The sequence below is a fragment of the Arvicanthis niloticus genome, chromosome 15 (genome assembly GCF_011762505.2).
Source record: "Arvicanthis niloticus isolate mArvNil1 chromosome 15, mArvNil1.pat.X, whole genome shotgun sequence".
Taxonomy (NCBI): Eukaryota; Metazoa; Chordata; class Mammalia; order Rodentia; family Muridae; genus Arvicanthis; species Arvicanthis niloticus.
Window position 1 is genome coordinate 19217029 of NC_047672.1, and position 15306 is coordinate 19232334.

General features: G+C 35.6%; 1 pseudogene; it reads right to left on the minus strand.

Moving 5' to 3' along the window:
* Positions 1 to 510: 510 nt before the first annotated feature.
* LOC143434487 (glyceraldehyde-3-phosphate dehydrogenase pseudogene) lies at positions 511 to 2172 on the minus strand (annotated as a pseudogene).
* Between the last annotated feature and the right edge of the window lie 13134 nt (positions 2173 to 15306).

Here is a 15306-nt window from a genome sequence, read left to right on the forward strand (position 1 = left end):
TTTGAAATGAGAACCTTCCTGGATTTGCTAAACTGATGCCCTTCCCAACATGCTGTGCTTTTATAGTATTATATAGCCTGTAAAAATTAATTCAACAGTGCTTCTACTAAGCATCAGGGGAAAAGTTAGATAAACACACACACACACACACACACACACACACACACACACACACACAAAGAAAAACAAAACTATCCAGTACCTGGAATGAACTAATACTTTCAGAATTATTGGCCAGTCAGGGAGAGTAAAACCCCCAAACATCACAGACTATTGACTTTTGCCATTACTTTTTTTCTTTTGGGGATAGTGGTGGTGGTGGGTACAGAAAACCTTTATTAATGGTATTTAAGAGATAGGAAAGGCTCCCTAGACCCCTCCTGTTACTATGAGGGTCTGGGATGAAAATTGTGAGGGAGATGCTCATTGTTGGGGACATGGACTCCTCAGCAACTGAGGGCCTCTCTCTTGCTCTCAGTGTCCTTGCTGGGGTGTGAGATCGAGGGTTTCTTACTCCTTGGAGGGCATGTAGGCCATGACATCCACTACCCTGTTGCTCTAGGTTTATTCATTATCATACCAGGAAATGAGCTTTACAAAGTTGTCCTTGAGAGCAATACCAGCCCCAGCGTCAAAGGTGGAAGAGTGAGAGCTGCTGTTGAAGTCACAGGAGACAACCTGGTCCTCAGTGTAACCCAGCATGCCATTCAGAGGCCCCTCATATTCCTGCTTCACCACCTTCTTGATGTCATCATACTTGGCAGATTTCTCCGGGCTATGTGTCAGATCCATAACAGATACATTGGGGTAAGAACACAGAAGGCCTTGCTAATGAACGTCCCGTTCAGCTCTGTGATGACCTTCTCCAAAGCCTTGTCAGCACTAGTGGATGCAGGGATGATGTTCTGGGCAGCCCCACAGCCATCACGCCACAGCTTTCCAGAGGGGCCATCCACAGTCTTCTGAGTGGCAGTGATGGTGTAGATCGTGGTCATGAACACTTCTATGATGCCAAAGTTGTCATGGGTGACCTTGCCTGGGGGGGGGGAGGTGTTAAGTAGTTGGTAGTGTGGGATACATTTCTGACAATCTTGAGCGAGTTGTCATATTTCTCGTGGTTCATACACATCACAAACATGGGAACATCAGCAGAAGGAGTCAAGATGTAACCCTTTTTGCCTCACTCTCCAAGTGGGCCCTGGCCTTCTCCATGGTAATGAAGATGCCAGTAGACTCCATGACATACTCAGCACCAGCATCACCCCATTTGATGTTAGTGGGATTTTGCTCCTGGAAGACAGTAATGGGCTTCTGGTTGATGACAAGCTTCCCACTCTCACCCTTGACTGTGCCATTGAATTTGCCTTGCGTGGAGTCATACTGGAACTTGTAGACCATGTAGTTGAAGTAAATGAAGGGGTCGCTGATGGCAACAATCTCCAATTTGCCAAGTGCAGAGTGGAAGGCAGCTGTGGTAACCAAGCACCCAATATGGACAAATCCATTCACACTGACATTCACCAGTTTGTCTACTGGATGAGGCTGGCACTGCACAAGAAGATGCAGCTGTCTCTGGAACAGGGAGGAGCAGAGCCATTACTCTTTCTTATATTTGAAATTTAAAATATAATTACATCATCATCCTCTTCCTTCTTTTTCCTCCCTCTAACTGTGCTTGTTCTCTCTCTCTCTCTCTCTCTCTCTCTCTCTCTCTCTCTCTCTCTCTCTTTCTCGTGTGTGTGTGTGTGTGTGTGTGTGTGTGTGAAATCCGTGTCCTCTATTTCTTTAATAGTTGGGGTATGTGTGTGTTTTTTTAATTACTAAATACAACATGAGCAGTCTGTACAAGGTTACCTATGTGTATATAATTTCAGGAATGAACATTAGATATTGAAAAGAAATATCCTCTTGCAACAGACACAGACTATTAGAGAAATTACATATGTGGAAATACATAGAATGTAATCCTCAGCTACAATTAATAAATTTACATTGATATCCTTGCACATCAGGGCCAGGGATTAAAGCATTCAAGTGAGTGGGAAGATTATAAGAACCATTATAATTGGCCATCATCAAGTATTTGACCATAAGACCATATTGCTGAAGACACAGTATATTAGATACATATACCATGAAGAAATCAAATTGGTACTGATCTGAAAGATTCATCTCTATTGGCTAGGTTCATAATGCTGGCAGTAGCAATTCAGGCTATTGAAAGACACAAGCATCCATCAATAATATTCAGTTGTGGACCCTGTCAGCTACAGAAATGACTGGTCTGATAATATGCTTCTACTGATGCAAGAGTGACACTAAGAGAATGAGAGCAACCATCCACTTTAATTATATTTTACTTCTAATCCATACATGATACCACCCATACATGAACCTATACTTGGACAAAGACTCTATAGGTAGATAGGTTATAGGCTTTAGGAGAGAACCTACTACTGTTATTCTGTTAAATCAATATGGATTAAAGTGACTCCTGGTGACTTGTTGGTATACCAATAGGTGAATTTTGTAGCCCTCGTATGAGAAGATTCTATTTGCAATGAGTATTGATTAAAATAGAATCAAAATTTGCCAAGGTGCAGAGGATAAGAGTATCCTGAATAATACTTATGCTTAAATTAAACATTTCTACTGTACTCCTTCTCCCAAGGCTAAGTAATCATTTTGTAAGTAGAGACAGATGGTACCTTCAAGGAAATAATGTCTTCTGGACATAGTAAAGTGCAAATGAGCTCTCTGCAGTTGCCACAGTAAAATCCAGTCCATATCCTGCTGTGGTATTGGAATTGAAATCCTAGGCATGAAATCTTACCCTGAGTCATAGATATAATAATAATTTATATCTATTGGGAAAGGAGAGGAAATTTTCTTTAAGAGTTTCGGCCCTAGTGAGTCATTCACAATGTAGTTGAAGATAGCATATTCAAGACTATTTGAACTGTACAAATTGGTCTTGATGCTTTTAAAAGACACAGGTTTGGATGGGTAGGTAAGGGGTGGTGGATCAGAGAAGAGTTGGAAAAGTAGTGAATGCAATCAAAACATATTGTATGAGAGTCTCAAAATTTTAATTAATAATTGAACAATGAGAATCAAAGTAATAGTCCTAACTTAAAGACATGGTTAAAAATGCTGAAAAAGCATTTGAAAAAATACAACACCCCTTCACGTTAAAAGTATTGGAGAGATCAGGAATCAAGGATCTCAGAAAATGGAGAGATCTCCTATCCTCATGGATTGGGAGAACTAACATAGTAAAAATGACCATCCTACCAAAGGCAATTTACAGATTCGATGCAATCTTCATCAAAATCCCAACACAATTATTCAAAGACATGAAAAAGGCAATTCTCAGATTTATCTGGAAAGGCAAAAAACCCAGAATAGAGAAAACAATAGTTAACAATAAAAGAACTTCTGGGGGAATCACCATCCTTGACCTCAAACTGGACTACAGAGCAGTAGTGATAAAAAACTTCATGGTATTGGTACAGAGATACACACGTTGATCAATGGAATAGAATTGAAAACTCAGAAATAAAACCACACACTTACAGGCACTTGATATTTGACAAATCCAAATATATGCAATGGAAAAAAGAAAGCATCTTCAAAAAATTGTGCTGGCCTAACTGGCTGTCGATATGTAGAAAAGTGAAAATAGACCCAAATTTGTCACTTTGCACAAAGCTCAAGTCCAAGTGGATCAAGAACCTTAGCATAAAACCAAATACACTGAATCTAATAGAAGAGAAAGTGGGAAAGAGCCTTGAATTCATAGTCACAAGGGGAACTTTTCTAAACAGAACTCCAGTGGCTCAGGCTCTAAGATCAAGAATTAATAAATGGGACGTCATGAAAGGGGAAAGCTTCTGTAAAACAAAAGACATAGACAATAAGACAAATTTGCAACCTGTAGATTGGGAAAAAAATCTTCACTAACTTCGCATCTGAGAGAGGGCTAATATCCAAAAGAACTCAAGAAGCTAACCACCAAAACACCAAACAAACCAATCAAAAACTGGGGCATAAAACTAAACAGAGAATTCACAAAGGAGGAATCTCAAATGGATGATAAACCCCTAAAGAAATGTTCAAAGTCTTTAGTGATCAGAGAAATGTAAATCAAAATGACACTGAGATTCCACCTTACACCAATCAGAATGGCTAAGATCAAAATCTCAGGTGGCAGAACATGTTGGTAAAGATGTGGAGAAAGAGGAACACTTCTCCATTGATGGTGGGATTGGAAACTGGTACAACCACTCTGGAAATAAATTGGGAGGACCCTCAGAAAATTGGAAATAGATCTACCCAAAGACCCAGCAGTACAATTCTTGGGAATATACCCAAAAGATGTCCCACCATGCCACAGGGGCACATGTTCCACTATGTTTATAGTGGCCTTGTTTGTGATAGCCAGAAGATGGAAACAGCCCAGATGTCCCACAACAAAAGAATGGATACAGAAAATGTGGTTCATTTATAAAATGGAGTACTACTCAGCTATTAAAAATGAGGACATCTTGTGATTTGCAGGCAAACGGATGGAACTAGAAAATATCCTGAGTGAGATAACTCAAACCCAAAAGAACATGCATGGTATGTACTCACTAATAAGTGGATATTAGCCAATAAAAATACAGAATACCCAAGATACAGTCCACAGAACTCAAAAAGTTCAACAAGCTGAAGGGCACAAGTGAGGATGCCTCAGCTCCACTTGGGAAGGAAAAGAAAGCAATCATGAGGTGGGGGGGGGGGGAGAAGGACCAGGGAGGAAAAGTGGCCCAGGGTTTGGGGGGGCTGGTGAGAGGGGAACCTGATCTGGTATTGAGTGAGATAAAAGGACTGAAGCCCTGAGGACCAACAAAAAATGGAAACAGACCACCAGTCTCAATTAACCTGGACCCCTGAGATCTCTCAAACACTGGACCACCAACCAGTCAGCATACACCAGCTGATGAGGCCCCCAACACATATACAGCAGAGGACTTCAGGGTATGGGTTTAGTCAGAGAAGATGCACTTAACTCTCAAGAGACTGGAGGCCTCAGAGAAATTAAAGGGGGGTTGGGGAGGAGGTATGGGATGTGGAACAGTTGGAGGGTGGACCCTGAGGGGAATAAAATTTGGAGTAAAATAAATAAATAAATAAATAAATAAATAAATAAATAAATAAACTAAAACAAAATGTCTACTTTTATGTAAAGATGAAATTTTTATAAGTCTGAGAGCATTTCTGGAGAAAAAATTAACAGAATTTATAAACACATTTCTTTATATTTATAAAGAGGTTGACATTTTTGCAGACATACCATATTAGTAGGTTGAGGGAAGAATTTTTAAAGTTTAAAACGACCAGGAAGAACAATGAGTTGCTGAAATGTTAAGAAATACAAATTCTGGTGGAGGAAAGATCTTTCTTTTACAAATCCCACCATAGAGCAGGGCTTGTGAGTTGCACAAAATGAGTTGTTCCAAATTTAGCACAGCCATTCTTGCTCTTGTCTCATACATACTTTCAGGAAGCAAGCAGTTTGCTTCGGAAAATAGTTCTAGTTCATCTCTGAATCAGTGCAGTGAATGCAAATAGCTCAGTGTCTGCCTTTAATATATACCTGGATTTGAAAACTCTCAGGCTGGGAATGGAGAGATGACTTAGTAACAAGTATAAACTGGTTTTGCAGAAAGCTCAGGTTTATTGCCCAGCATCCACCCCCTGCAACTTAATCCAGGAGACATGCCACCCTTTATTTGACCTCTAATAGCACCCATACTCATTTCTACATATTCTCACATATATAAAATCTAAAATAACAAGTTTTTAAAAGTCTCTTAGGTTTACCAGTTATAGTTAACTTAAATTTAATTATTTGCATATTTTAAGTACTATATAATGACAAAATCACCACAAAAATATTTTTTATGTTCACATTCCTAAATCGATGATAATTATTCAAATTCTTGTCTTTAAAGTTGGTATTGATATATTTGTTATTATTGTAGCTAATGTTTAAATCTTCTATCTCATTTCAAAAATACTAAATTCAATGTCCTTTTACAGTCTATGTATGATGCTGTTTCTACAAACTTTAACCTAATTTTATTCAAACTGAATAAGCTGAAGGCAATCATTTGAAGAATCTCATGTTTTATTTTATTTTTTAGTGAATTTTGTTGATAGAGTTTCTTTGCATGAGATGGTTTATTATAACTCTTTTATGTTCATAGTAGTATTTAATAGTTGTAAATTAAAGTTCAGATAATCATAAAAAATAAGTGGTCATATATGTTGTATATCTTTGCTGATTTTTAACATTTAATATGACTGCAATCATACATGCTTTCAGTAAGTTAACAATATCTTGAGGAAGAAAATGAGTATATTTTCTATGGTTTAAAGTGCATGTGAACTTGGACTGGTTTTTGGTGTTGATTAAAATAATTCACCAGCTAGATCATTAACTCAGCAGCAGATACAAAATGGTTGCTGAGATATCCTGTTGAAGGTATCAACTTGATCAGTGTCTATGACTCAGGTGTCTGCTTGGTTAAATTAGTATTGTTCACCACCATCTATTACATTCCTTTAATTTGTTTCAGAGATCAGGAAATGAATGGGCAATAGGAGATACAACCCTTTGTCTTTTATGACTATGAAGACAATGCTAAATATTTTCTAGTCCACCTAGGTCAATATTGATCCTGTTGTAATATTGAAGATGAAAAATAATGCAATTTTATATATCCTTTACTGCTATTTTGGACCTTACTCAACATTTTAGGTAATGAATGTGAGTGTAAGGCCCGGATCTCTGTATGACCTGGTCTTTCATTTGACAGGATATCCATTAAGGGTATGGCTCAGATCTCTAAATATCTGGGTCCATTGTTTGACACAATAGCTTTGACCATTTGCTGTTGCATTTACTGCTTGTATCTTGCAACAACTCTGTATAGCTTCATTGATGCAGAAATAAATATTTGGATATAGATTGAAAGTCAAATTTCTACTTTGGAAATGCAAAGGCCTACAGATGAGACCAAGACATATGAGAATAGGAAGTCAGATAGCCAAAGGTAGCTTTATTAAAACTGGCTTTATACTGTGGAGAACTGGAGATGCATTCCATAGTGAAACTTGGAAAGGCATCTCATCTTGGATTGAGAGAAATAGAGGGTTTGCACATTGACTGCCAAGAGTCATTGATTTAGTGTTTTCTGCATTTGAAGGGGTATAGTCATTGATTTTCTATTAAATATGTCATTTCTGGATGCATGTAATCAGCAAGAACACATGTGCAGTTTCAGGTGTTCTCTTTTTGTATTTTAAACACAAAAATTCTACTTAGTATTTTCATCATGTGCATGGGTGTAAAGTCTTGTACAGGAGCATGGGGACCTTGTAAATGGCCATATCTCTAAAGGAAACTGATTCTCTTTTTTCCACCTACAATCACCCTGCTTGTATTTTAATTGTCTTGATCAGGTGCGGGTATCTTGCATACATTCATAGACACTATCAGTTCATATACTCAATTGCTCTGCTTTGACCAGGAAAGCCAGTTTTGCATACTTTTAAATGGCATCTAGATCTTAGAATCTCCAAGCCCTTTCTTCTTCCATGATCCCTAGGCCTTGGGAGGAGGTAGTATGATATAGGTTTCCCATTTGGTGCTAAGGTCTCAAATATCTCTTATATTCTACATGTTGACAAGTTGTGGGGTTTGTGATATTTCCACTGACTGCAAATAAAAGCTTCTCTGAGGAGGCTTGAGAGATGCATTAATTTATTTGTATGCATTAATTTATTTGTAAATCATTTTAATCAGTTTGAAACCAAGTCTGTGTGTGATTATTTGTATATGCTTGGCCCAGGAAGTGGGATTATTAGAGGGTGTGGCCTTGTTGCAATAGGTGTGGCCTTGTTGGAGTATGTGTGTCACTGTGGGTGTGGGCTTTAAGACCCTCATCCTAGCTTCCTGGAAGCCAGAATTCTGCTAGGAGCCTTCAGATGAAGATAACAAACTTTCAGCTCCTCCTGTACCATGCCTGCTTAGATGCTACCATGTTCCCACCTTGATGATACTGGACTGAACCTCTGAACCTATAAGCCTGCCCCAACTAAATGTTGTTTACATTTAGTGAACAGCACTAAAGCTTGGAAAAGTTTATAAGCTTTATAAGACTTGCCTTGGTCACGGTGTCTTTTCACAACAGTAAAACCCTAGCTGAGACAGTATGTATCAGAATAATAGTAACCTATTACCCCATATGACTGACCTAGCCTCAGTTACTTGGATCCATTAATGACACCACAGATAAGTACTTTCTGTTGGAGCAGGCATTAAAGCCAATCAGACAATGTTTGGTTACTCCCATAACATTCATGTCAATATTGCTTCGGCATGATTTTCCTGCCAGGTCTGTTATGGCAGTTCACAGGTTTCACACTGGAAAAGTCTGTTGATGACATTTTTTCCATAAAGTATGCACAGCAGCTGCAAGTACCATAAAAGCCTGCCAACATGGATGAATTTTCTGTTATTTTTCCATTGTCTGATTCGAGTATGTTGTGTTTTCAACACCAATCAAATAACCAAGAGCAATACCAATGACCTATAAGGTTGGAAAGGAGTGTTCTATAAGATCGACCAGCCAACAACTTCTAAATATCTTCCTTGCATAGGGCCCATCATCTGATATCCTTGGGTTTCTGAGAGAAATATTGTCCCCTGTTACATGATAATTCCAAACTCTTTTTATGTATGTACAAACATATATTTGAGACACTTCAATAGTAGTTGTTTTCCTTTTGACTAATAAAGGTAATAAATATTTTGATGCTTTTTTTTCCAAGCTTCTGTGTCATAAAATTTTACATCTTTCTAACTATTAAAGGTAAAGGCCATACTGATTGTATTAAAAGTTTCATGTGTGTATGTACACTTTGGTGCAAATAAAATGTACATATAAATAAAACCAAGTATATAAACTTTAAATTGATAGTAAGCTTGTTAGAGTATTTTTCTAATTCTTTTTATGAAATAAATTTGGTAGCATTTTTGTGTAGAATTCCTATTCACCTTTGGTGAATTATGCATTTTATATTTCTCCAAATAATCTTTTTCTCAGAATATTGTTTCTTGATTAGCTTTCCTTCTTTCTTTTTTCTTTTTTTCTTTTCTTTTTTTTTTTTTGTTGTTTGTTTTTTGCTGCTGTGTTGGAAACATATATCTTCTGTTGAAAAGAGCTACTATTTGTGATAACCTCTCATTGATTGCCATAAACACTGAATTTATCCTTTAAAATACTGCTTCTTAAATGCTTTGTTGCAAATTATGGACCAGAACCATAGCATGTGCTTGGTACATCATTGGAAACAAATCTATGACTTTTCTCAGGTTACACGTCACTATAAATTCTACAGTATGCTAACTGTTATTTCTTTTATTCTTGAAGACCTTCCTTTTGATGTGGTCACTATATCCCACCCATCTATTTGCTCTCTAAATCTTCTACAACCACATCACTTTTCATAAGTTATTACTCATCATAATGACATGTATATGGAATTCAATTAAGAAACACAAAATTCAGTGTCCCATCTTCACTGCTGCACAGGCACCACACTGTTTATATTTGTGTAATAAATTTGAGTGTTAGATTGGTGGTTTTATCATTTCTCATAACTCAACTTTTAAATATTTTAGAGCATTTGTGAATATCTCACTAAAGATAAAGATAACTTTGTATTTCCTGTTGAGTTTGCATATAAATAATCACTGTTTTTTAACATGCAGATTTGTGTCTGACATGATGAGGTAAACAAATGCTTTGGAATGTCTGATGTGAACTACTTATTTGTATCTGCATCAGTGGACCACAGAATTGATTTTTTGTATGATGTGGAGTCTGGAAGCCTTTAAATTTATCTCATTTCAATCTTATTCCATTGCAGTTTCACTACTTCTTTGGAATATTATTTATCAGTGATTGTCTATGTTATGGATTACTGAATTTATAATCAAAATAATTAACAGTTTGTGTTAGGAAGAAAAACTATTGTAAGATGAGTAACTTAAATTTAAATAGTTTATGATTTTATAGGCTTATACTGTATAAAATATTATTTTTTGAAATATATGTACTAAGAAATAAAGTTACAATGATTTTGTTTTCTCTCTCATGTGCCAGAATTTTGTAGAAAAATAAGAATATATGAAGACCTTGAGTTTATCTATCAAATATTTAAAACAATATTTTCAATAAAAGTATATATGTTCACTGTCATTCACCAATACATTAGTACTTTTAACACTTTCTAATAATAATGGTTATTGGAAAGATATAAAAAACTCAATGTGAGACCAGATTTAATAGAAAGTGTCATTGATTCCAGACAGCACTGAGGCAGAAGGATTGCCACAAATTCAAGGCTAGTCTAGATTACAACAGTGAGTTGGATAACAATTTAATTTATAAAGTGAAACTCCTCTCAGACGGCAATAAAAACAGAAAGAACAAAGAAAGAAAGAAAGAAAGAAAGAAAGAAAGAAAGAAAGAAAGAAAGAAAGAAAGAAAGAAAGAAAGAAGTGAAGGAAGAAAGGAAGGAAGCAATAAAGACAGGCAGGCAGGAAGGAGAAAGGAATAAACAAATAGATGAGAGAAAGGAAAGGAAAAAACTGATAGGGAGATCTATAAAAAGAGAGGCAGAAAACAGAGACGGACACACACATACATACAAACACACATGCTCTCTCTCTCTCTCACACATACACATACATAGACACAGAGAGAAAGAGAGAGAGACAGAGAGAGAGAGAGAGAGAGAGAGAGAGAGAGAGAGAGAGAGAGAGAGAGAGAAAAGAGCACTTGAGGGAGACATTTGAATGGTAAAATATTTACATTAGTATGATACAGTCTCTGAGTTGGAGATCTACTACTGGGGAAAAATAATAGAAATAAAACTGAATATAGTATATGTTAGTTAAGTAGAAAATAGAAAGTTAAAATGCCTCATGAAAAGTAAGGGGAGCAGAGCCATTAACTAAATGTGATTTGAGTCTCATTTTCCTTAAACTACCAGGACTTTCATATAATGTATGATTTAAGGAATATAAGATAAAATTTAGATACAGTATATTTACATATCTTGGTATCAACTATAAACAAATGAATTTTAAAATTTTAAAAAAATATTAGTTGCATAAACACTACATGTGTACATCAAAGTGTATGCCTGATATAATATGTGCAGAGTCTGTGCTGACAAACGTTATGTCTTTTGGGGGAGAAAAAGTGCACAGTTTTGATACACAAGGAGAGATATGCTGTATTCATAGATGAAAACTCCTGGGAAGACGTGAGGCTTCCTAGGTAGGATTATCAGGTTTCCTGGAATATCCATGTAGACATTCATGGAGCCCAAGGACTGGGGATGGTGGTTCAGCTTATCCTACATACTAGTTTCTCTAGCTTAATATTTATCAATTCCTTATTTGGACAAAGTCACAAGTAAGAACTACTGACTCTGTTCCTAATTGAAATACTCCTTCTTGAAATATATATTCCTATCCTGCATTACAATAACTATAGAACCTAAAGAGATAATGGATACTTTCCTTAGCATTTAACAGAAAAAACTACAGATACCAATATAAGAGTATTTCCTTCTTCCTGAATAATCTATTATTTTATAAACTACTATTATTTATAAAAATAATAAATTCACATTTTAGAAAATACTATTTAGAGTCATTTGGAAGAAATACAATAAAACTTAAAACAGATGACACAAAATTATCCCAGTGTTCTTCTTAAAGAAAATTTAGGTACATGAAGACAGCCATTAAAAGAAAATCAGATCATCATTAGCCAGTTTTACTTTCTACAAATTAACTCTGTTTCCTAAGGGGAGAAACATTGGAAGGGAAATGTTTGTAATCATCAACCATGTTACAAAAATATGTAGAATGAGTTGTTTGTCAGTCAAATGGAGTACTGTAGATTTTGTAAACAAGACTCTACCATTTTAAGAAAATAGATCTTTTCTGTCAATCTATTTCTGATCTACTTTATATTTGTGCTATTTTCTACACTATCATTATTGTACATATGTAGTCAAATTAACAGCCCAAGAATTAATCTCTGAAATATAGTGTTTCTGTAAACACTGGTACAACAAAGGCCTATACTATTTCTGATTAGAGGATTTCACACATTAATACTATAAATGTTGCTTCTGTTGAATAAGGGGGTGCTACAAGAACAAGTAAGATATATAAGCCTCATTTTCATTCTTTCTACCTGTTGGATGGCAATATGTTGACCATATGATCAAAGTCAATGACAAGACTTGAATCATTTTTAATATCAGAATTCCTGTTGTATTTTCTTTTTTTGTAACTAAAAACACTTGATTTATCAGTATTTGTATATACATATATACTTATACATGTATACATATATACATACATATATGAACAATAATTAAATAATAAGATGTATTTGAAAAGTATGGGGGTTGGGAAGAGTGGGAGAAAGGAGAGAAAGGGAAAATTATGTAAATACAGTGCTCATATATGAAATTCTCAAAAAGGAATCCAGTTTTTTAAAATGTTCAACAGATTAACTTGCACTTTACAATATGAAAATAAATATGACCTATAATTATGTTGAAGGACATTTTAACTCACTAAAAACTTTAAAGTTTAAAATGAAATCAATAAAAATTATTTTACCCAGTATACTAACAAAAACCACAATAACGTTTTATAATTCAAAGTATTTCTGAGAACAAGAACATGGATTGTCAGAAGCTAAGTCAGCAGAGCCAGGGGGACACTGTGTGTTATTTCTTTTTTTATTATTATTATTATCAAATCATAATTTTTACTTTTTAACACAGGGGTTATAAACACGAAAATGCAGGATGTGGGGAAGGGGATAACATAGGAGCATAGGTGTTCGGGGGAGTACAGGTATCTTTCAGAATAGGGTATCAGCTGAGTGAAGATTCAGGGGTCAGGTCACTATGACCCTGCCTATGAGTCACTTGTCCTTATCTAATTTGGTACTATCCACCAAGGCTACCTATTTACAAGGTCTATGACTACTTTTTTAAACAGAGTAGCAAAATACTCAACATGTTGTGTTTTCTAAGCAAATTCAGCATTACAGGTTCAAATTTGCTCCATTGTGAATTACCCTTAATTTTGCTTACACTCATTATCTTCTTGTTTGAAGAAAGGCACTATTTTAATTGAGAAAATTATGATCCTTAGGGCAGCTTTTGATGTTGGGGCTGACCCCTACTGTCCTTTTGTTCACATTCTGTTTTGCCCAGATTTCATTCTCTTCAAACTTTGGGTGTGATGAAATGTTCAGAGTTGTTCAAATTCTGTCTGTGCAGGACACATTTCATCTACAGCTTTGTCTATTTCTTCTCCATTAAACCTCCCTGCAGGTCTCATAGTTGGCTACCTGATAATTCCACACCCTTCAACAGGCACAAAGGTTTGCAAATCCTCTCTTGCTTCACTGGGACTAAACATCGCCTAGTTATAGATGATACTATGAAAATGACATCATCTCAGAGTTCACAGGTAGAAGCCCACTAATACAAGTAACTCCTAAACGCTACTATAAACATTTTTGTCTTAGGTTCACTAGAGAATTTCTCACAAATACATTTATTACATTTATTGGCACACCCACTAATGTAGCATAGTAGGCTTCTAGGGGCAGAAACTCTGAAGAAAGTGGATTCTTTCTCTCTCAGCATCCATCAGTTGCCAATAGTTACTCAACTAGAGGTCTTCCTGACTATTCTTTACTGAGATTCCTGTGGGCTGCTATTAGGTTGATCTTGTTTACAGAGTGATATCTCCTGCCTGTTTATATTTGCAAATGTCCTATTATATCAAGAAAATAGTTTTAATGTATTAGTTTCAATGTTATCAATGAGGAGAAAAATTTTGATTATGTCCATTTGAGTCCAGAACTGAACCAATGCTTAAATGACTTTCCCTCAGTAATTTATCAAAGTTTGTGCTATGTTTTTTCTCAATCCCTTTTTATTCAGCACTATTCACTAGAGATATTATTGTCTGTTACAACACTTAAAAAATAATTATTATTCTGCATTTTTGTCCTGGAGTTATTATGCGCAGTGAATCTAAAATTTAATACAAATGCCTGAAGCAATTGTATTAGGATTGTGATGTACAAAGTATCTTTTTAGAAAGAAAAGTCAGAGAGATGAACATAAACACTCTTAACTGTTTACTTATACTTGTTTGTGTATACTAAATTAACTTGCTCTTTGTCAAAAATGTCCATTAAAAGTTAATGATCTTTAATGCTTCTATTTGACAATCTTATGTATTGAGTCCTGAGAACATACACAAATAGGTAAGATTATGTACACTGAACAGATTGTATTATTTAGAGATATTTAGGGATACATATCCACACACATAAATGCACATACATGTAAAAACAATGAAAGAAAATAGAGAACATGGATTTTAAAAAGGTTACATGGAAGGGTTTGGAGGTAATAAAGGGCAAGGGGAAATAATCTAGTTGTAACCTCAAAATATATTATTCAAAATGGTAAAAAAAATAATACACAAGTAAATGAAAATCAATAGCTTCAATGCATTCTGGATTGAGTTTGGCATGTCAACTTTTTTTCTTTACATTCAAAGTGAGCACTAGATATTCACAGAAAGAGAGGAACTCGTTGTACATTCTTTTTATGTTCCAGGCTTTACTCCTTGGTTCATGTACATCTGATCAAGCATGGAGCAGCGTCCTTCAGGTTAGTTCTCTCATCGTTAGGCAGTTGTAAAGTGAAGTCCAGCAATGATTTAGGAACTTGTCCTAGATCATTTAAAATCAATAAGAAGAGTCAGCTCTGAACTCATTTTTTTTTCCTTTTTCTCCATCAGCATATTGATTTCTCATCCATTTCTTTCCATAGCAACAATGTGCATGACCCAATTTTTAATATAGTACAAAATCAAACTGTAACTAAAAATCATCACAAGTCACTGGGATTTGCTATATTGAGTCTATTCCTGAGGACGTTCTGGAATTATGGTGTAGTAATTTTTAGTAGGTTTGCACTAGTAACAGCAGGCATTTCTCTGTTTAAGCAAAAAGTCAAGTACTATTGAAAAACCGAGTATTAATGAATATCACCAGAGGAAACATGATATTAATATTGAATGAGCTAATGTCTTAGTTAGGCTAAAGTTTCCCAAACACTCTTCAC